Consider the following 22,542-nt stretch of genomic DNA (forward strand, 5'->3'; position numbering starts at 1 on the left):
ACATTTTCAGAACATGCTGCCTCCGCAGAGCTAGCAGCATCCTGAAGGATGAAACGCACCCCTCTCACTACCTCTTCTCCCTGTTACCATCTGGGAGGCGATACAGGGCCTTCATCTGGGAGGCGATACAGGGCCTTCAACTGGGAGGCGATACAGGGCCTTCATCTGGGAGGCGATACAGGGCCTTCATCTGGGAGGCGATACAGGGCCTTCAACTGGGAGGCAATACAGGGCCTTCATCTGGGAGGCGATACAGGGCCTTCAACTGGGAGGCGATACAGGGCCTTCATCTGGGAGGCGATACAGGGCCTTCAACTGGGAGGCAATACAGGGCCTTCAAAGCTCCACCTCCAGGCTGCAGAACAGCTTCTTCCCGAGAGCCATCACTGAACTGAACAATCACCCCCCCCCCCCTATTGCCACCACATCCACCTCACTATAATTTATACTTGTATGTGCAATATGACAGATGTTGGGACATGTGCAATAATGCAATAATGGTTAAATATTTTCCGCCGATGTGCAATCTTTTTTTTCTACTGTGATGATTTTGCAATGCTTTTTTTAACTGAATTTGGTGGTACTACAGTGTACAAGAGTGAACTATTTTATACTATTTTCCTCAATCAAAAATCCCCCAAATTATGAAAAAGGATATATATATATATATATATATATTTTATTTTATTTTTTTAATCAAAGTGTTGTAGTATAACCAATAGGATAAAATTGATCTGTTAAGTGAGTTTGGTGTCACTACACTCTATAAATGTGAAGATATTTAATGTTTTTTTCCAATACAAAATCCCCAGAGTTATGAAAAAGAGCAAATCTAAGTGTTGTAGTATAACCAATAGGATACCATTGATGATGTGTGCAGTGATTTTGGTGACACTATACACTGTATGACAGTGAAGTTATTCAATTTTTTTTGTAGCGTCTCTTTTCGGTGTTGCACTTTTTAGATGGTCCCTGGCTGCGCACTTGCCCCAAGGCCGACTGCACATATAGATCAATATTATTATTATTAAATGTACAGCTTTTACATTGAAAAATGTACTTGTCACGTGGTTCCGTTCTTCATTCTTCACATCAAAAACGAAAAACGAACTATCAAAACGTACACGGCCCATTATTTACTCCTTTTTTCCATTTGATTCTGACACCAAAATACGAAAAACAGCTCCGTATTTCAGTTTTTCCCCGTTTTTTCGATTTTGGTTTCAAACGGAAATAGGAAACACCTTGTATTTCCGTTTTTTTTTCTTCGTTTTTTCGTATTTCCTTTTGAAACGAAAAACGAACTATCAAAACGTACACGGACCAAGAAGTTCAACTCTCACGAGGAGGCAGAGGCCGTCTTGCTGCCAACATCAGCGAACTCTTCCCTGAATTCGACAAGTTAAACATACCAGAGAACTGAAGTGTACTCGTCCTCCTGAGTGAGTGTTTACTAAAGTTTCCCTTCAATGTGGAGACATCGTTTGTCAGTCTTTGATTTATTGCCAAAGCTGTAAATGACAGTCCTTGTCCCGAACTCTCAAAGCTGTATGAGCTCAGCCTATAAAGGGGCAATTTAATTTAAATTGATTTAATTTAATTAAACCTAATTTGAGCATTATATTGCGTCATTCGTTTAGCTATATTTCCTTTCCTTTTATCGATTCAGACTGAGCAGAAGTGGTGGTAAGATTTAGACCACCTAAGCCATGGCTGGTTCATTTAGTAACCAATCAGTTTTATTTTTTATTTTCCTTTTGTTTTGTATGTGTACGTGTATGAATGTGTGTGTGAAGTGTGTAGGCTATACTCTCGGTCACGGTACTAGTCAGAGACGCTCCCTGATTACTTTCCCCATGTGCATTGGTTCAGTTTTACATCATGGCCAGTGCAGATGACAGTGATTGCCCGTCCTCGCAAGGGGATGACATAGAGAACGATACTCCCATCATTATTGATTTTGATTCTGATTGCCTTGAAGCTAAATTTGACAGTTTTGAGTACACAGACTATAAATCCCATACACAGGTCAATGAAAATAGACCCGGACAACAATTTTTTTACAATGTCAAATAACGAATGCCAATATTACACCGACAGTAAATTCAACAGTAAGATCAATGTGGCAAACAACATATCACTGATCCATTTTAATAGTAGAAGCCTTCCCAGAAACTTTGATTCCATAAAAAGTTATCTAAAGGAATTTGATAAACCATTCAGTATAGCTATTTCTGAGACTTGGCTGAAGCCTGACAATTACTTAGATTTTAACATGTGTGGTTATGAAATGTTTTCGGTAAATAGAAACAGCAAAGACAGAGGAGGGTGGTATTGTACATTGATAGTAATCTGTGCTGTAAAAAGGTTAACGATATGTCAAGGGCCGTGGACGATCTATTTGAATGTGTAACAGTTGAAATCCAAATGGAAAAAACATTATTGTGAGTTGTATTTACAGAGAGCCAGGGACGAACGCTGGAGAATTTACGGAGTGGATGGAGACATTATTTTCAAGTCACGGTCAAAAGGACTTACTTTTATGTGGTGACTTCAACATTGATTTATTAAAGGCCAAGCATCATAAAACAACAGAAGCATTCATTGATTCAATGTTCAGTATGAGTTTGCTTCCAAACATTATCAGACCCAGTAGAATAACTTCCCATATCGCTACTCTAATAGATAACATATTTTGTAACAGTTTTGGTAACACCATTAGTGGATTATTAATCAATGACATTTCGGACCATTTACCTGTGTTTACGGTGTATGAAGTTAATTACAAAAAAATAGAACAGACACCGCACCCAAATATATACGGGTTAAGACTGATAGTTCAATGAATGCCCTTAAGAATGAGTTAATGGCCCAGCATTGGGAAACTGTGTACCTAGAACAAGACACTGATGCTGCTTATGAGTCCTTTCTGGATATATTCATGAATATGTATAATAAGCATTTCCCATTAGTCAAATGTAACAGGAAAAATTACTGTACAAAACCCTGGTTAACCAAGGGACTGATGAACGCAACTAAAAAGAAAAACCTTTTGTATAAGCAATTTATTACAAATAGGACGGATGAGTCTGAATTTAAATATAAACTATATAAAAACAAACTAACCAATATTATGAGGAATTGTAAAAAGGTTTTTTATGCCAACTTACTAGAAAGGAATAAACATGATAGCAAGGGTATTTGGAAAGTGCTAAATGACATAATAAGAAAAGGGCCAAAAGGTGGACTGTATCCAAATTACTTCATTGAGGACGGCAGGAAAAGTAGTAATATGGAGGAAGTGGCCGATGGCTTTAACAAGTTCTTTGTAGGGGTTGGACCTAGTCTAGCTGAAAAAATCACAGAAAGCGGTCCGATACTAAGTGTGGGTGTAGAAGACTCAATCCATAGAAATCAAAGCTCCATGTTTCTTACTCCAACAGATGGAAATGCAATCATCCATACTCAGGAACTGTAAAAACAAAACATCAACGGATTGGAATGACATTGACATGACTGTGATTAAGAACGTAGCGGAAGGATTTGTAGAACCATTCACACATATCTGTAATTTGTCGTTACAATCGGGAATATTTCCTCGTATGATGAAAACTGCAAGTATTACCGATATTTAAAACAGGGGACAAACACCAGTTTACAAATTATAAGCCGGTTTCTCTGCTTTCCCAATTTTCTAAGATTCTGGAGAAGATTTATGTAAAAAGACTTGAAGAGTTCATTGAGAAACACAAATTGCTGATTGACAGCCAATATGGCTTCAGGAGGAATAGATCCACTACCATGGCCCTCATTGAGCTAATAGAGGAAATAACAACTTCAATTGACAAAAAACTCCATGTACTGGGAATTTTGATTGACCCTCAAAAAGCTTTCAATACGATTGACCATAGTATTTTAATTAAAAAGATGGAAAGATATGGCATTAGGGGTATAGCATTGGAATGGATTAAAAGTTACTTGAGTAACAGGAATCAATTTGTTCAAATGGGCAGTGCCATCTCAACAAACAGGAATATTAGGTGTGGCTTACCACAAGGTTCAATTCTGGGTCCAGTTTTGTTTCTTTTGTACATTAATGATATCTGTAAAGTATCTGAAACAATGAAATTTGTGCTATTTGCAGATGATAAAAATATGATTTGCTCTGGTGAGAATTTACAACAGAAACCATGACTGAATTGGTCAAATTAAAAAAGTGGTTCGACAAAATCAGATTGTCTCTAAACTTGAACAAAACAAAACGAATGATTTTTGGAAATCGTAATTATGACACACCGATCCAAGTTACGATAGATGATACCGTTATTGAAAGAGTACAGCAAACCACTTTTTTAGGAGTGATCATAAATGAAAAAAATTGTTGGAAGCCTCACATAAGCCATGTAAGAACAAAGATTTCAAAGAGTGTGGGTATTATGTGGAGGTCAAGGTATTGGCTGAACCAACAATCTTCTGTTATCTTATATAATGCTTTGGTCCTTCCATATTTGAATTATTGTGTTGAGGTGTGGGGAAATACCTATGAAACCGACCTACTTCCTTTGGTTATGCTCCAAAAAAGAGCAATTAGGATTGTAACAAATGAGAGCTACAAAGCACATACAAATTCTTTGTTTTTAAAACTTTCAGTTCTGAAATTAAAGGACCTGGTGGATTACAAAACTGCCCAGTTCATGTACAGAGTCATTCACCACAGCCTTCCTGACAAGATACAGAAATTGTTCTGTGAGAGAGCTGGACTCCAAAGATATAACCTTAGAGGGAAACTCAAACTGGAACAGCAATCTTCAAGACTAACCAGGAAGGCTATGTGTATTTCTCTGCGTGGAGTTACCTTGTGGAATAATCTGGAGGAGGAGATCAAATCCAGTCAATCCATAAATATATTAAAGAGGAAGTTCAAAATGATGGTGTTCACAAAATAAACCAGGGAGGAAGACCAACGTATTATATGAGAATGATTTGAAGGGTGACATGAGAGTATAGTCTAGCGTGTGTGTGTGTGTGTGTGTGTGTGTGTGTGTGTGTGTGTGTGTGTGTGTGTGTGTGTGTGTGTGTGTGTGTGTGTGTGTGTGTGTGTGTGTGTGTGTGCATGTGTGATTGTGTTGTGTGTAGTTGAAGTATCCTGATCCTTGGCGCGGCTCATACGCATGCGCTGCGTAAGCGATAACTGGCGGCGATAAGGGCGGCGTAATAGCGTAGGGTCACATGGGCTTAGTGGCCAATCAGAGGAACCCGGAAACCCAACTGCGTTGTAGAAAGCATACACGCTCACGGGACGTCCACTACGAGACAGCCACTCACAGGGAGACAGGGATATGGGACAGGCGTTACAGTTTGCGTGATTGTGATAGGCGGACATAGCAATAGATAGATGTGGTAAGCATATATGTGAATAGAATAGATTTGATTTGAAATCTTTATTCCGGACATGTAAAATATAAAATCATAACAAATCATTGATCTCTATGAAATTGATTTTTTTTATAATAAACTAAACATAACTCAATTTACATGTTCGAAAAGGAATAGGAAGAAGTATACTTATTTAATCCTACCCCTTTTCCACTACTCAAATGAGATATATGTAGTAAGCATATTATGTGAATAGAATGAATGAATGAATGAATGAATGAAAACTTTATTTAACAGATTGCAGAATGGGTACAATACAGTACGGCTCAATACATACAATTGTTAAGGGGATGCAGACCTGAGAAAGACGTTTGTCTTGTTTCCATCAGGGTCCTCCATTTTCATTTCATATAGACATTTATGACATACACAACATACATGACATTTATGGCATAGGGACATATAGGTATTTAGTACTGATACATTTGTGACATAAGCGGTATTCAAATATACAGTACTGTTACCCCTAGATCCTGACAGAGTATATACATATGATGGGGAGGGGACTGTACATTAGGAGGGGGTGGGTGGGTGGGAGGGAAATATACATACGGCGGGGAGGGAATATATACATGCGGTGGGGAGGAGACTGTCTATTAGGAGGTGGTGGGGGTTTTGGGCATTTACGGTGGCCAGTTTCGAATTGCAGCCTCCCGTAGGTGCTCTTTAAGAGCGGTTTTGAATGTGGGCAGGGATTCACATTCCTTTACAGCTTTGGGTAGGGCGTTCCACATTGTTGTGGCATAATTGCGAAACGTGTTTAGTCCCTTGTTTGAGCCGAATCTGGGTTTAACATGATTTGTTGAGCTTCCTCTGGTGTAGTGGTTGTGGTATTCACTGACCTTTGGGAAGTATTTTGACATGTACATGGGCACCCCGGTTGTATAGTGTATCTTGAAGACCAGGCCCATTGCAAGTTGCTGTACTCTGTCGTCTACTCTAAGCCATCCTAGGTTGTCAAAGTGGGCAGGGGTGAGGTGGGTTCTGGGGTTCAGGTCAAGTAGTAGTCTGACCAGTTTGTTTTGTTTGTAATTTTGTTTTAAGCGCCTTTGAGGTGCTTTGGTACCATGAGGTGCACGCATAGTCATAGTACCCTTGAATGAGTGCTCCTGCCAGAGTCTTCAGGGTATTCTTGTTTACCAGAGAGGAGATCCGGTACAAGAATCTAGTTCGTTGGTTGACTTTTTTTATTACATTGGATGCCATTTTGTCACAGGAAAGATTTGCCTCTAGGATGGAACCCAGGTAGGTAATTTCGTCTTTCCTTGTGACAATATTGTCACCCACTGTAACTAAGAAGCCGTCGGTCTTGCTGAGTTTGTTATTTGAACCGAAGAGAATGGACTCTGTTTTGCCCATGTGTAATGATAGTTTGTTATCAGCAAGCCATATGCAGATTTTGCCTAGTTCCGTGCTGAGGGTTTTTTCAACCTGCAATTTGTTCTTGTCAGAGACCAGCAGGGCTGAGTCGTCCGCAAACAGGAACAAGTTGCAGTCACAGGCTGACGACATGTCATTTGCATAAATTAGGATAGAAGTACTTAACCCAGCAATAAACTCAATTAACTAAACGTCTAAACCACATTGAGAGACCATGGACAGAAGACGATATGAAGCTGATCCATGGCCTCGGTGGTGCACATAACCAGTGTGGGGTAGAACAGTCACTGCAATCTTGGCCAAGACCCAGAGACATCCACCACCTTGGCCAACACTACGAGACAACCACTCAGAGAGATGGGGGGGGTTAGAGAGTTCCCATGTTTGTAGTGGGCGGAGATGGAGCAATAAATACATGTAGTGGGCATATGCATACATGGCGACAGTAGAATCAAAGTATATAAGAAAATTGTGAAATTAAGTAATAGATAGAACTACTGCAAGGAACCGGTTGAGAGGGCTGTATGCTGGATAACAACCATACTTTCAAACATGTAACCTGACAATTCCACTTGCAGCAGTTGCTCCTAAATTATATGTATACTGCCGGCCTCCATACAGCAAAAAAAGAATCATTCTGGCAGGCGTTACAGCAGCCAAGAAATATTGATAGCCATGAGGTGGAAACACACAGGAGTGGAATGAGTTGCCTTTGACCACCAAACAAAGCTTGAACCTGATTGATTGAAAATTGTATTAACAGATTGCAGTGTAAATGACCGTCAAGGGTCAAGATGCCTATCATCTTTATTATCAGTAATCTTTCATTTACATTGGTCTAGATGATCAACTTTTCTTTATTAGTTTATAATATTAAACATTCTATTTAAGAAACCCTGTGTTAATATCTCAGTTGCCGCTTGTACATTTTCCTTTAGAGTCCACATGGGGGCAGATCTCTTCTTTTCTATAGTATAAAAGTCACAAGATCCTGTTTGTTCTCAAGAGACCTGTAACCAATACAGGAAGTAACCAAGCGAGAACGTCGGAGCAGACAGCAAACTATATAGAGTACCAGGACCTTACTTCAGTAATTAACACCCCTTTGTAAAACGGAATAAGGTACGTTGAACACTAAAATGTGTATTATTATTAATGGAGATGTCTATATTTTGCATGTTGTAGACATGTAAAGTGGTGCACTGACTGATTCGGTTCTAATCAGAGCACCTGCTGCCGAACAAGTAACGTTAGTTCTGTCTCACACTAGCTCACGCTCAGCGTTTCATGCATAATCTCGCTTCAGCGTATGCACACTGAATACATTTCAAATGTACCTTTAAATGCCAGCATTCATCTGGCCACACCCCCATCCGCTTACCTACATAAGCAGGGATGGGCCACACACTCATCTCCTTCGCAAATTTCATCACAAGCAACGTGTTGCTCATATGCCCACTTGACGTGGAGAAAAATATTGCTCTAAGGAAAGGAAGAATAAGGAGAATACGTTGACATCATATCTTTATTTTCTCTCTCACTATTTTAAAACGAGAAAATACGGTGATATTGTCTTCGTACTGGAGTGTCTGGAAGATGGTGATCATTCCACAAAACTCCACCGGTTTCGTATTGGGGGTTCACGCCGCTACATACCTCCCAGCTACAGTCTTCTTTGATGCGGCTGGACGGAGTGAAACCCTCCGGCGGTGCAGGGACTGTAGTGGCGTGCCGCTGTTGTGAGAAGCGGTGCGTTCCAGGTTGGGTGAGTAGTGTTTTGCTGGCAGGCTCCACTTGTCTGTTAGTGCTATGGGGACTAATTGACAATGTTTATGAAAACCGGGCCCAGGCTAGGGTCCTTTGTTCAGTCTCCTAGACGACGGAAGACCTTGGTCTGAAGCCATTTTAGTTTAACTAGTGGGCCGCGACCATTAACACGGGTGATCCCTGTGTTTTCTGGACGAGTGGATATCTCTCTGTCCCGTGTTAAGCCCCTTCTTTCATATCCAAATGAGAGTATTCCTTCACGAGGAGATATGTGCATGGATGTGCGATAGCGGCAGATCCATGTTCAAGTCAGCTACACAGGCCAGTTTGGTATTGTGCTGATTCCGTCGGGTGTTGGTAAAATCACCGTTGTAAAGCAGTGTTGACATCTTGTTTCTCTTTTCTCTTAAAAAGTGAGGAGAGGTTCAGAACGGCGGCCTGTCTGGGTGAGTGTTATGTCATTGTATACATGTTCAGGTGATAGCTGCTTAGCTTACGGTTAGCCAGTCAGCTGTTAGCTGCTGCGTTAGCCTGCTGGGATCGCTGCATGGCCTACTTAGGTTGGGCCTACTGTTAGCCAGTCAGCTGTTAGCTGCGGCGCTAGCATGTCGTGATCACTAGGTAACGTTAGCTTGCTGCTATAGGCCAAGGCCTGGCGCAGAGTAGCTTCAGCTCCTCGCGCGCCGCCGCGAGCTCGCTTCTGGTCGCGTGCGCCGTTAGCTCGGCGTCTCGCGAGCAGGGGCAGTAGCGCCCGAACGGTTGGAGCGGCCGTTAGCTTAATGCTACTCTGTTGAACGTGCTTTGATTATAACATGTTTTACACTCTTGACTACGACGTCATCCTTGACAGGGGATGTTCGTCGACCCTGCCCTGAGCCTGGACGGGGATTGCGTCAACAAAGAGGACTGCAGCGACTGGTTGGAGCGACGACGCTGCCCAGTTTGAGCAACACAGGATCGGCTGTGTTGTCTACGGGGTCTTGAGTCTGCACTTCGCTGATCTACGTTCCGGGTAGGACAAGGTTTGACCAGACCTTATAACACGTCTTCTGGTTTTACTTTTCTAAATGTTTTGTGAATAACGATGTTTTCCCAAAACGTGTGTTGCTGCAATGCATTTAGGATACGACGCGAGTTATGTGTGAACTGTCTTTGTCACTGGCAGTTAGCTTCTCCGTGCAAATCGGTTTGTTACAGATGTGAAAATGATCTGGTTGTTGTGTGAGAAACATCATGTGTGTTTATATGTACCGTGTACTCACAACTAAGGTAACTAACCTATGAAGCTATGCTTAGTGACAAGTGAGTAAGAGAATGTTCTTTTCTCAGCCTGTGATGACAATGAACAGTGTTCACATATTAACAGGTTTTCCTGTTTTAACTGGCCGTATTAAGGGTAAAATAAGAGGATTGTGTTTCCCCCCGGTTCCCTGGGGACTTTTTCATCCTCCTATCAGACATGTTGCACTACGTTGTGTTTTTTGTGTGGTAGGGATGCGATGTAACCCTTAGCTTGATTGCTGAGGTTGTGCTAAAACTGCTGGAGAAACTTTATTTTCCTAAAAGAAAAGATTGTTTGGTCGCTGTCGTGTGTGCTTAGCAAGGCCTGTGGCTGATACTAATCGAGAATTATGTATTCTCTCATTATGAAAAACGGCGTTCCTCTGTAGAGTGTTTTTGCCATTTTTTGTAGGTGATGATGGGTTGTGTGTGTCATGTGACCTACAACTGGGTTGGACTGGCCACAGAAGCACATGTGTATGTTGGACCGGGGCTCTTAGAGCCCTCTCTATTCTGTGTTTTTTCCTTAGTAAAAATCAGATAGCAGGTTAGCTCATGCGCTGTGTGGAGCTGTCAAACGCTTCATAGAGCTGACTATGACTGTGTCATATTCTTTTTTTTGTCATTACATCGTATCATGGGTGTGGGGTCGTAAAGGGGTGAACTGGTAACCTTTCCTCTCCGCCTTGTTTCTGTCGGTCAGGGGTACACCCCCTGTCCTTCAAGGTTCCCGTCACGTTGCGGTTCGGCACGTTACGGGGGGGGGGAGTTTCCTGGTCCCACGGCCTGGTATATTGGGCGTGTGCACCGCAGAAATTCCCCCGCCATAGAGTACGTCACCATGCGCGTCTCTGTTGGTAGGACTTCCGTGTGCTGTTCAGGTCCATGTGATGGATCTGTTTCAGGGGGGTGGTCAGGGCTCCTCCTCACCAAGTGCCTATTCGGGCCTTCTGTGAGTTCGGACTCCTTCTTCCATGTGAGGGAGCCTCCATCAGAGTACAGAGCCTTCCTCCTCAGATTGTCAAAGTGAGTGGACCCTCTAGAAGGTGTCCTATTCTATTGTATATGTATTCGATTCAATTCGATTATTGAGTGTGTATGGGTTCAGTGCCTCTTCCCCGGAGAGCCCTAAAACCAATTTTTTACATGGCTCAAGGTGCAATATATTCTTTTCAATCTGTACAGCTCGCGTGGGAAGTCTCTCTGGGGATCCCCGTCTCCTTCCTATGGGAGGATGGTGGGATGTAAAAATGTGAAAATGTTTTACCCCCGGCTGTGTAGACTGGGATACATACTGTTGATGCTTCCTTCTTTTCTATTCAAAAAGTGTTGGAGTTAGGAAGTGTCACACCCCTCTTGTCGTTCCCCTGGGCGCCTTGGGGATTCAATGACAGGTCTAAATAGCCTGTTCATTGATGGGGGTGTGTCCCGACGCACGTATAGTGCTAGCTCGCTGTAAACAGGCGACTGACTGGCACGCCTTGGTTGCTTGTGGTTAAAACAGCGTTTTTATAAAGCGACTGAGATGGGGGTTTTTCCTCTTCCGACGACCACATCCCACGACCTGGGTTGGTTATCGACGGATTCTCGTTCATGTCTGGGGGATGATGACGGAATGGATCTGAACATATGTAGAGGGGTCTCACGCCCTTGGGGTGGGCCACCAGGCGCGGTTCGCCCGAACGTCTGGGTGGCGCCTTCTTTTCATGTTAAGATCGACACGCATATCTGCCCTTTCTCCTGGAGTAGGCATGTCGGCGTGGTTAGGGCACGGGACTGGTTCTGGTCACGCTGGTCCGGATCAGTTGAACCCGTTGTCCGCCGCGGATGCAGATCTGCTGTTCTGGTACCCTGAGGGACTTGGGCTTTTTTCAGGGGGAAAAATGCCAGGTCGGTCCGGGTGTCACAGGGTTAAGCGCTATGGAGACCCTGGTTGGGTACGTTTTTACTCAGCACTGTCGTAATGGCTTACGGCCATGCCAACCTGTACACGCTCGATCTCGTCGGATCTCGGCCGCTACACGGGTTGGTCCTGGTTAGTACTTGGTTGGGAGACCGCCTGGGAATACCAAGTACGGTGTGCTTAGGGGCTGGTTCTCCATTCTTTTTCGCTCCTCTCTCACGCATGGCGAAGAGGGGCCTGTTGGGGTGGTCTTTGACCTCCTCTGGTGACCCTGTGCTTCCCGTATCGCCAGGCCCGGTCCGAGGTAATGTTTCGTCGACCCGTAGGCCTGGGTTAACCCTTTTTTGAAAACTGAAACACTGCAACAGTATAGCCGGTGTGTACCCGCAGGTGTGTTTTGGAGTTTTTTCTTGAGGGGTTATGGAACAACCACCGCATTGGGTAACACCAAGGTGGTTGATTCCCTGGTGTGTTGGAGCAGTGTCAACTCCCGGGTTCACCGTTTGAGGGTGCCCCTGCACGTTCATGACGTCTGCCACTCATGTCAGCCTTCTCTGCCTCAACCCCTCTGGGTGGGGGTTTTTGAATGGAGGCTTGGTCATGCAACAACGCCAGCATACGCCCCTTCCGCCGGAGCGGCTGTGTTCAGCTGTCCCCTCTGGCGCCTGTCTCGTCCGCAGTCTCCAGGCTAGGGTTAACAGCCTGTTGCCTGGTTTTTCCCCGGTGCGCTGCCTGCTTCCGTTGGTTAACCTTTTTGTGTGCTTACGGCCATGCTGACTGCCTGTTCTGCAGGGTCAGTGTACCAGGCGGTGTACTATTGGGGGGACAGGGCCCGCTCGGCTGAGGGGCCTTTGTCCGAATACGCTGGCGATGTCACTAAGTGCCCACCTGGTGGGGTCTTGATGCTGGCATCATGGACTTCTCCGGGCCCCCGTTCCAGGGGGTCCAGTCCCTTTGGTGGGTCTGGGTCTTCCTTCGCGCTCCGCTGCTACGGCCTTGCCACGGGGTTGGGTTTGCCCTTGACCCCGTGATTCTGGGGGCAGTAACGAGGTTGTTTCCTCCGTTCGTTCCCGGGTGGCATGCGGGTTGTGCGTGTGTGTAGTCATGGGGTCAAGCCACGCTCTGCTCACCCTGTGCGTTAAGTTGCTTGAGTGCCTCTTCGCACGGTCGGGTCCGTCGCCCTCCCGTGAAGCCACCAATAGGGGGGGTGCCCTCCATTAGGGTGGGTCGGGGGGGCTCGGCCCTCCCTGGTCTGATGGTTGTGGGGGGCCTCAGCAGGGTACATTTGTCGAGCTTCTAGCTCTCGCTCAGCTCCTATTATGCATGAAACGCTGAGCGTGAGCTAGTGTGAGACAGAACGTTAGGTTATAACTATAACCGAGTTCTGTTAACACTTAGTGAACGCTCAGCGTCTAGATGCTGCTGCAGGCCCTTGATTTTTCATTGTGATGAAATTTGTTGGGAAGGAGATGAGTGTGTGGCCCATCCCTGCTTATGTAGGTAAGCGGATGGGGGTGTGGCCAGATGAATGCTGGCATTTAAAGGTACATTTGAAATTTATTCAGTGTGCATACGCTGAAGCGAGATTATGCATGAAAAGCTGAGCGTTCACTAAGTGTTAACAGAACTCGGTTATAGTTATAACCTAACGTTATTAGTTTCCCTAAATGCCCTTTTGTTATGGAAGACGAGTTCACCCTTGATATCGTTAAGTTCAAATGTTTGTTTGAACGCATTATGTGCTTTGTTGTGGTTCTGTGAACAATATAACTAATTGTGTATGTTATTTGTGTTTTTTGACTGTCATAGTTTTCACGGTGCAACCGGTACAACCACGGTGCAGCTGTAGCGTGATCCAATCTGCGTTGTGTCTGGTGTGGTGTAGAAGTAGACTCCAACAACGATACTCATTTGACATCTGGTTTTATTGGTGATCTGTTATCGAACCAAAAACATCACAACAAGATGGTGAGCTACCGTCATAGCCGGTGTAGTCCACCTCTGCTCTCCTTCACGTTACACTCAAAGAGCGCGCGCATTCAAAACAGCGCGCCATCCACATTTACAGCAAATGTTGGCTACTACCAAATACATTTAACTTAATACAAATCAACTTCAGCAAACATATGAAATAATATGAAATGAAAGACAGTGTGTAAGCATTAATTAAACCGAAATACAAAAACAACGGTTCATACCTGTTATCGAACCAAAAACATCACAACAAGATGGTGAGCTACCGTCGTAGCCGGTGTAGTCCACCTGTTATTGTTAACAGAATACGAGTTAGTACACGACGGTACTTTGGCTGTTTGACACAGGACGAATTAATGTCATCACACACAGGACGATTTCAGAACCAAAACCAAAACATAAATCAATATTACAATTTATACATAGCAATTCAACCAATTATTAGGCAACCAAAAATCCGTACCTCTGCTCTCCTTCACGTTACACTCAAAGAGGCAGATCACTTCCGCCGGCGTTTCTCCTGCCGTCGAACCGGCTAAACCATTATTTACATTATTTAAAGTATTTACAGTACACCAAATACTCAACTGGAAAGATGACCTATCCTCTCTAAACCCATTATAAAAGACCAAAAGGGATTTCATTTGGAGAATCAGTAACTCAATATGAGGAAATTAATTAAGCATTACATCAGGCGCAGGAGTGGTTTGTGAACAATAAACCATGCCTAGGGGTGGTCGTTAGGCCTGAGGCGCAGCCGAGGGTCGTTAGACCCCCCTAGGCATGGTTTCTTGTTCACAAATCACGACTGCAAGTGGTGTAAAGCTTTTATACAACTGCCAGATTCATCCAAACTTATTTCTATACAATAAACACACATTAATCGAAGATTTATTGAAAAAACCATCCGCCAGAAAAAGTAGTTCCCACAACTACAAAAAAGACAAGTTGCCTCCATGTGGAAGCAGCTTGAAGTGCATCCAACCAAACTAACACATCCAACTGTGTATTATTGGAATGATTGAGAGAAGTTGCCTCATGTGGAAACAGCTTGAAGTGCATCCAACCAACTAACACATCCAACTGTGTATTATTGGAATGATTGATTGAAAATGTTATTACCAGATGCAGAATGGGTACAATACAGTACGGCTCAATACACACAATTGTTAAGGGAATGCAGACCTACTTTCCATAGAACTTCATTCTTAGATGCTTCTATATAAAGTAGGTAAAACAAATTAAAAAGTTTTCTTTGCCCTATAGGAAAAAAACTTTTTCTTCGCCCTATTCTTTTATTTATTTTTTTAAACCTACTGTAGAGGGCCTAAACTTAACCAGTTGGAAACCAAGTGTACAGTAATAAAATTAGCAATCAATCAATCAATCAACTCAATAGGCCATGCTCACTTAGAACAGCGCAGCACCCAGCTCTCTCAGTCATCCCCCGCGTTGCAGGCCGAGTGTGTGTGTGTGTGTGTGTGTGTGTGTGTGTGTGTGTGTGTGTGTGTGTGTGTGTGCGTGCGTGCGTGTGTGCGTGCGTGCGTGCGTGCGTGTGTGTGTGTGTGTGGGGGGGGGGGGGTGTGTGGCGGTGGGTGGAGACTAGAGCGAGCGCTGACAGTCGAACGGAAAAAGAAATTGAAAACAAATAGTAAATTAATCAATCAATCAAACCGCGATTTTTCTTTTGTTACAGAATGATTCAAGACCCATCAATTACATCATCCAACATTGTTTAAACGACTAAGACATTCGCTGTGACAGAATCGCTTGATATTTAGTCGTTTAGTCGCTATCAACATATCCATTTGTAAAGATTATTGTCCACCTTCTTGTGATCCGGCGGAGTGATGTGATGTGGGTCGGTTGTGGGTGGGTCCTGGGCCAGCAGCGTGGAATTGTTGCCAATAAAGACGTGTAAAATGACTGTTTCAGCCAATCAGAATCGAGAAATTTGCATGCCGTTGTATAATATAAACTAATAACCAAGACACCCCTCCAAAACACTAGAGTGAGCTCGGTCCACTTTGTTCCTTCAAAATAAGAGTGTTTCCGTCTTGACCTACTTATTTAAGATGAAGATAAAAGTTTCTGTCCATGATCTAGCATAACAACTTCACTCTGCTACATTCACCCCTACTGTTTTATGCCAGATTATGGACAGTGTTCCCTTCAATCAACTCAACAGCGCAAGTACAAACCAAAGAAATAGAAAATAAAAAAAAAATTATCACAATGAGTCAACGCGTCACATGTAACTCTGTGTATTCCCTTAATTCCAAACCTAGAAAATAGGTTGACCAGCTCAAAAGCTATCCGATGAAGGATCAGGAAAGATAAAGGGTAGCTAATCCCTCATCTAACCATAGAAAAAAAACATGCCATGTACATATTCATATCATGGAATACACACCAAAATTACTAAATCATGTCTAATGCAATAGACAACCATAACTACCAGTATGACTCAAAGGAAATCAAACAGCAAAATCAAAGAAAGAAAAGAAAAAAAAATTAGTAATAAAAAGAATCACTCAAAACAAAACAAAAAAAAATGGTGTCATCTTTTAAGATGACAGCAGAGCCCTGACTCTTTGTACAGCCATCGTCTGAATGAGCCTGTTAACTGGCCTGATGAACCTCCCCAGCCTAGTGTAAACCCCTTGAGGTACCCCAACTACACTCGGTATGACAGTGACAATGGCCGATTCAGGTTCACTCACTGGTACAAGTAAGGATGAACTACAAGGGGCCTCCTCCGGAGCCATCATGTCCTCAGTGCCTGATTCCACAGTTGTCGTGTCTGACGACTGATCACTATCCTGATAAACAATTACAGAGTATGACTCCTCTGATTCAACATCTGCATCTGGTCCCTCCATCCAAAAGTGGCGTGGTTTCTTCAGTTTACACTCCTGCTCCCCACCATTATGTGTCTCAAGTGTAATTCTATGATGTTGATCACTACTCATACTTCCCACCTGCACCTCTGCTGGCTCTGATATACCCGTCCCTGTCATGGTATCTACTACCCCCTCCACACTGGACTCAGGAAGATGAGCAACCCACCGGGCAGTTCTCAGCTCATCCTGATCAGAATCATCTGTCATTTCCTCACTCGGAACAGTGCCAGGAATAGACACCTCAATCTCTGGCTCATCCCATGACGGCAGAGGCAGGAAATTGACGGGCATAATCAAGTTCCTATGAACAGTCTTAATCCTCCCTGTGACAGGATGACGGATACTGTATATGTTCAGCACACTGTTTTTACACACTACAGTATAGACAGCACTCTCAGCTAGCTTTTTCTTGCCTCGCTCCCCCTTATTTGCCAGTAAGACCCGATCCCCCTTCTCTACCGAATGTCCCTTTAACTGTCTGTTATACACCTCAGCTTGCCTGGTCTGTTGCTTCTCAGCATGCTTTTGAGCAAGTGCCATTGCTTCCCTCAGATCCTTTCCCAGTGACTGGACATACTTATCCACATCCACCGTATCTCCATCCAAAAGGACACTCTCAAACATGACATCGACAGGTAATCTTGGGGTGCGGCCAAACATCAAAAAGAAGGGTGGGAGCCCTGTGGTCTCATGCACTGTGCAATTATAAGCAAACGTCAATGTGTTCAACATCTGAGGCCATTTCACCTTGGAACGAGGTGGCAAAGAACGGATCATATTACCTAAAGTGCGGTTTAGACGTTCTGCCTGTCCATTTCCCATAGGATGGTATGGCGTGGTATGGGATTTTTCAACCCCTGCCATCTGAAGCATTTCTGCTATGAGTGCACTCTCAAAATTGGCCCCTCTGTCGCTATGAATGCAGGCTGCAAAACCATAGACAGAAAAGAAATTATTCCAGAGCACTCTGGCCACTGTCTTGGCAGATTGATTGGGACACGGGTAAGCACATGCTAGTTTGGTAAAATGGTCAGTTATAACAAGCACATCAATGGACTTATTATTGGCATCCTCAGCCGACCAAAAGTCAATACACACCAACTCCAGTGGTGCAGTGGTGACTATAGATACCAGCGGAGCTCTAGCCTCAGGCTCAGGTGCTTTGCTCAGTACACATTTCTTACAATGACTCACATATTCTTTGACATCCTGTTCCATGGAGTCCCAATAGAAACGTTGTCTAGTGAGCCACAATGTGCGCTGCTGGCCCTGGTGACCAGCCTCATCATGTACCCCTTTCAGCACTTGTCCTCTCAGAGCGCTCGGTACAACATATTGAAAGACCTTCTTCTTACTCACAGCGTGTTTTGAAACACGGTACAACACTCCTAATTTGTTTGTGAGTTTTCCCCACTGTCTCAGTGTGCGGTTTGTTTCTTTTGACTCATGAACTCTCTCTCTTCGAGATGGGCGGCGGCCTCTATCTACAAAGAATTTGACTCTACTAGTAACAGGGTCCTGGCACTGCTTGTCGTACAATTCCTCATGAGTGAGGACAGGCAATGGACTCTGTCCCATGGACACCAACCTTTCTAACTGCTGCACATGAGAGACCGCTCTCATAGCTGCGCCATCCTCCCAACAGCGATGTGTGTGGAGTACAGCAGATACCTCTTCACGGGATATGCTCCCACTGTCACTACCCACCTCACCACTGGCCTTAAGGGAACTCTGGGTGGACAACCCTAGGCCCTTCCTCCTCACCTCTGGTTCCTCACAGGTAAGACGGAACATGTTCTGCACGTCATCCACCTGCAAACCTTTAGCCTCCCTCAACAAGACATCATACGAGGTCCTTGTCAGCCTGTGCATCACCCTAGGCTGAGTAAAAGGCTCCCTGCTCAGTGCATCAGCTACTGTATTCTTGGCCCAGGAATGTACTGAATGTCAAAATCAAAAGGTGCCAGCTTAGCTACCCATCTCTGCTCGCATGCATCAAGTTTTGGCTTTGTGAGGATGTACTTAAGCGCATTATTATCTGTCCACACTGTAAATCTATGTCCTCGCAGCCAATGGCTAAACTTGTCGTGTATAGCCCATTTCATGGCGAGAAACTCAAGCCTATGAGCTGGATATTTAGACTGAGCATGATTCAAAGATTTACTAGCAAAAGCTATGGGCCTGGCTGTGCCACACCATTCCTGCACTTGTGAAAGCACAGCTCCCAGTCCACTAGTGGATGCATCTACAGACAATAGAAATGGCTGAGAAAAGTCAGGGTGAGCCAACAGAGCTTGTCCCACCAATGCGGCTTTTAACGCCTCAAAGGCCTCCCTACACTCCACAGTCCAGTCTGCTGCACTAAGCTTACGAAGGGGGGCAGCTCTCTTCCCTTTAACTTTGCCTCTCCATGGCTTTTTCACACCCGTGGTCAGCTGAAACAGTGGTCTTGCAACTACAGAGCAGTTCTCAATGTAATGTTGATAATACACCACCATTCCTAAGAATGACCGGATCTTATTGGCAGACGGGGTGACACCATCCGACTCCATAATATCGCTCTCCGTCACACCCACTATAGCCTGCACCTTATCAGGGTCTGTGGCTATCCCTTCCCGAGAAACAATATGTCCCAAAAACTTCAGTGACTTTCTCAGAAACTGACACTTAGATGGAGACAACTTCAGGTTGTGTTCTCGTAAACGCTGAAATACCATCTCCAGCCTCTGCAAGCTCTCTTCTTCAGACTTGCCAAAGACCAGAAGGTCATCTAAGTAACAGAGAAGACTCAGTGAGTTCTGATCACCAAAGATTGTGAGCATCATTCTCATGAACGTAGCTGGACTGTTACAAAGCCCCTGGGGCATACGGTTATATTCATGTAAACCGAGATGAGAGGAGAAAGCAGTGTATTTCTTATCATCCTCATGCAGTGGGACATTGTAATATCCGGATGTCAAATCCATAGAACTGAAAAAGGCATTGCCTCCCAACGCTGCAAGTACATCTGCTTGGTGAGGTAAGGGATGTGCATCTTTCACCGTGCGAGCATTTAACCACCTGAAATCTGTGCACAGTCTCAAGTCACCATTCTTTTTCCAACAAAGAACAAGTGGGGATGCATACTCGCTACTCGACTTCCTAATTATCTCCCTGTCCTCCATCTCGTTCAGAGTCTCTCTCAACTTTTGGTAATGGGCGGGGGAGAGCCTCCGGTAAGGTAACCGAAAGGGCCGATCGTCAGTCAGTCGGATACGATGACAGAAGCCACTAGCCTCACCACAATCCAACCGATGTCTAGAAAACACATCCTCATAGTTCTCAATTAGGTCAGTCAGTCTATCCTTCCAGACTGGTGAGACCTGACAGTCATCAACTGACAGGTTCTGGAGCCCTAGACTAGCCAGTCTATCATTCCCCCTAGCTACATTGTTGCTAGCACAACTCCTAGCTGTGAGACTGCCGTGAGAGCTGCCACTACTCACTCTACCGGCATTCTGGTGGACTGACGTGTTCGTATCACTGTCAAAATCCTCTAATGCAATGCATGGATACACGTCAGCCACTTTTGCATTCCTTCTCAAGGTGATAGATTTGGTAGTCGGGTTTATAATCTTGACAGGAAGCCACCCATCCCCCCAGAGAGGTGTAACTACCCTGCCAACTAGTATGTTACGGTGCACACAACGAGAGGCGCTGGGCTCAACAATAACAGTACTTCCCATAGAAAGTTTTGTCCTGGGTGGGAGACGACCCCACACTACATGCTCACTCATAGGTTCAAGTGTCACGGCCTGTTTCAACTTGACTGTTCCCACTTTGTCAGGGATTTCCTCCCCCCTCCATCTCTCAAGGTTGGCCATGAACCTGATAAACTGACTGTTTTCATCCTGACATGGTGACTCAGCTTTTCCCAATATGCGCCAGTAGGCCCCAGTGGATTTGAACTGTCTGATTAAGGGCTTCATCACATTTGTGCCTATAATGAGCTCATCAACCTGACCCTCAACTATCAGGACTGGTACTATGTATTCAAAACCGTAAAGCTTAAGTTTCAGCTCACACGTTCCCACCGGACTAGTCTGTTTCCCACCACAACCCACAAGAACAACATTGGTAGTAGATATCAAGTCACCCGTTACTACTCCTGTCTCCCTCAGCCGAGGAACCACATCTGCACGCAGAGAAGTAGCCATGGATCCACTATCTAACATCCCCTGTAACTCAACCTTGTCTCCTGTTAATACAGTGGTGAACACTTTGGGATGTTCTGGTCACATTCTGCATAATTACTGTTTTGTCTTTGGGTGCTGCTTCACAAACGGACGTATATACAGACTGAATATCATCATTACAATTGGAGGAAAAACCATAGGGGCCCACATTGTCCTCCTTTGAATGGGGGCCGTCTAGTTTTCCTGAGGAGGACCAGTCTGTCTCTGACCAGGGGGCTGTCTATGAGTGGTCTGCCCACAATAGATACCGATATGCCCTGGACCGAGACACTTGAAGCACAGCCTGTGCGTCCTACAGTGCGTCCTAGTGTTGTGCTCCAACCTGCCACAAACCTGACATTCTTGAGAATGTTTGGGGAATTGTTTATGGGGGCCATTTTGTACATAGGGGCCATTTTGTACAGACTGAGTGTTGTTGCCTAAAGCCATCTCTAACACTCTCAAAACTCTATCCATTGTGTTATTCTCAGATACAGACGACAGCTGCTCTAACTCTGGACTACTGACAGCAATAGGTGACGCGCTTTGTTCGTGGTTAACAACCACCCTCTCCTGTGATGACTCAATGGCGACCACATGTTGTGTCAACCGACCTCGACTCGCTCTGTGCTCTCTCAAATATTCATCCAAATGTTCCTGCACCTCACATGCTGTCCACTCACGAGATGGCTTACTTTTGAACACTAAAGACAACTCCTTATCAGGGCAGTTACGGATGAACATGAGAACTAGATGCTGGCTCAGGTTGGTCTGAGGTTCCCCCTTACTAAGAAGACACTGCTCCGTGGCTTCTGCTGCTTTGTTAAGCCTAATCCAATAGTCAAGAGGATTCTCGCTTGCATATGCTTTGACTGCATAAAAGTCAGCTAACGGAAGATCTGAGTGAATAATATCACCAAAATGTTGCCTCAGAATGCTAAAAATAACACCCACCTCACTGACAGTTGAGTTGCTACGCATCCATACTTTGGTAACGTCCCGGGCCCTCCCCATTAGCTTGTTCATAACCTCCTCAACTTGTTCAGCCCCAGTACAGTTATTTTTCTTTCTGATATACGTCCTCATGAGTTCCTCCCACTCAAAAACAGAGCACTTATCTGTGCTGTCCCCTCTAAAATAGGGTGGGGCATTTGCATCTGAACGTAACACAAGATTGATTTTGGATGCATCAATCACAGTATTCCCACATTGGTCAGGTTGGAACATCTGTTGGGGATTTTGAGAAGCTAATGCAGGTGAAGTCCCCGAGGTTGTGTTCTGCATTAACGTCATTCTAATAGCTTCCCCTATTTCTGACCCAATGGATTTTATCAAATTGGCCATTTGGCTGGGGGATGTTTCAACACTAGTGTTGTTCATTTCACCGGGTGAGGGAACAACCGGGGTGAAAATTAAAGGTGGGGCATTTCTATCAGAGGGACCCTCTACACTCTCCCTTCCAGGACTAGAGGGACCTGAAAAGCCTGGACTCGCCGGAGTAGACTGCATAACCGGTGTGTACATTAGAGCCCCTCTCCCTCTCCCCACAGTCAAGCTCCCTGTAGGAGTGTTTCCTATGTTCAAAGTCATTTTCAGTATCAAATGGTACTTTTACCGTTACTTGTTTTAGGTAACACACTCGAAATCAATAAACTTGAGAGACCATATCTTTTTCAAAGGATTC

This window comes from Notolepis coatsorum (genome assembly GCF_963971535.1).
Source record: "Notolepis coatsorum genome assembly, chromosome: 5".
In the NCBI taxonomy this organism is placed as follows: domain Eukaryota; kingdom Metazoa; phylum Chordata; class Actinopteri; order Aulopiformes; family Paralepididae; genus Notolepis; species Notolepis coatsorum.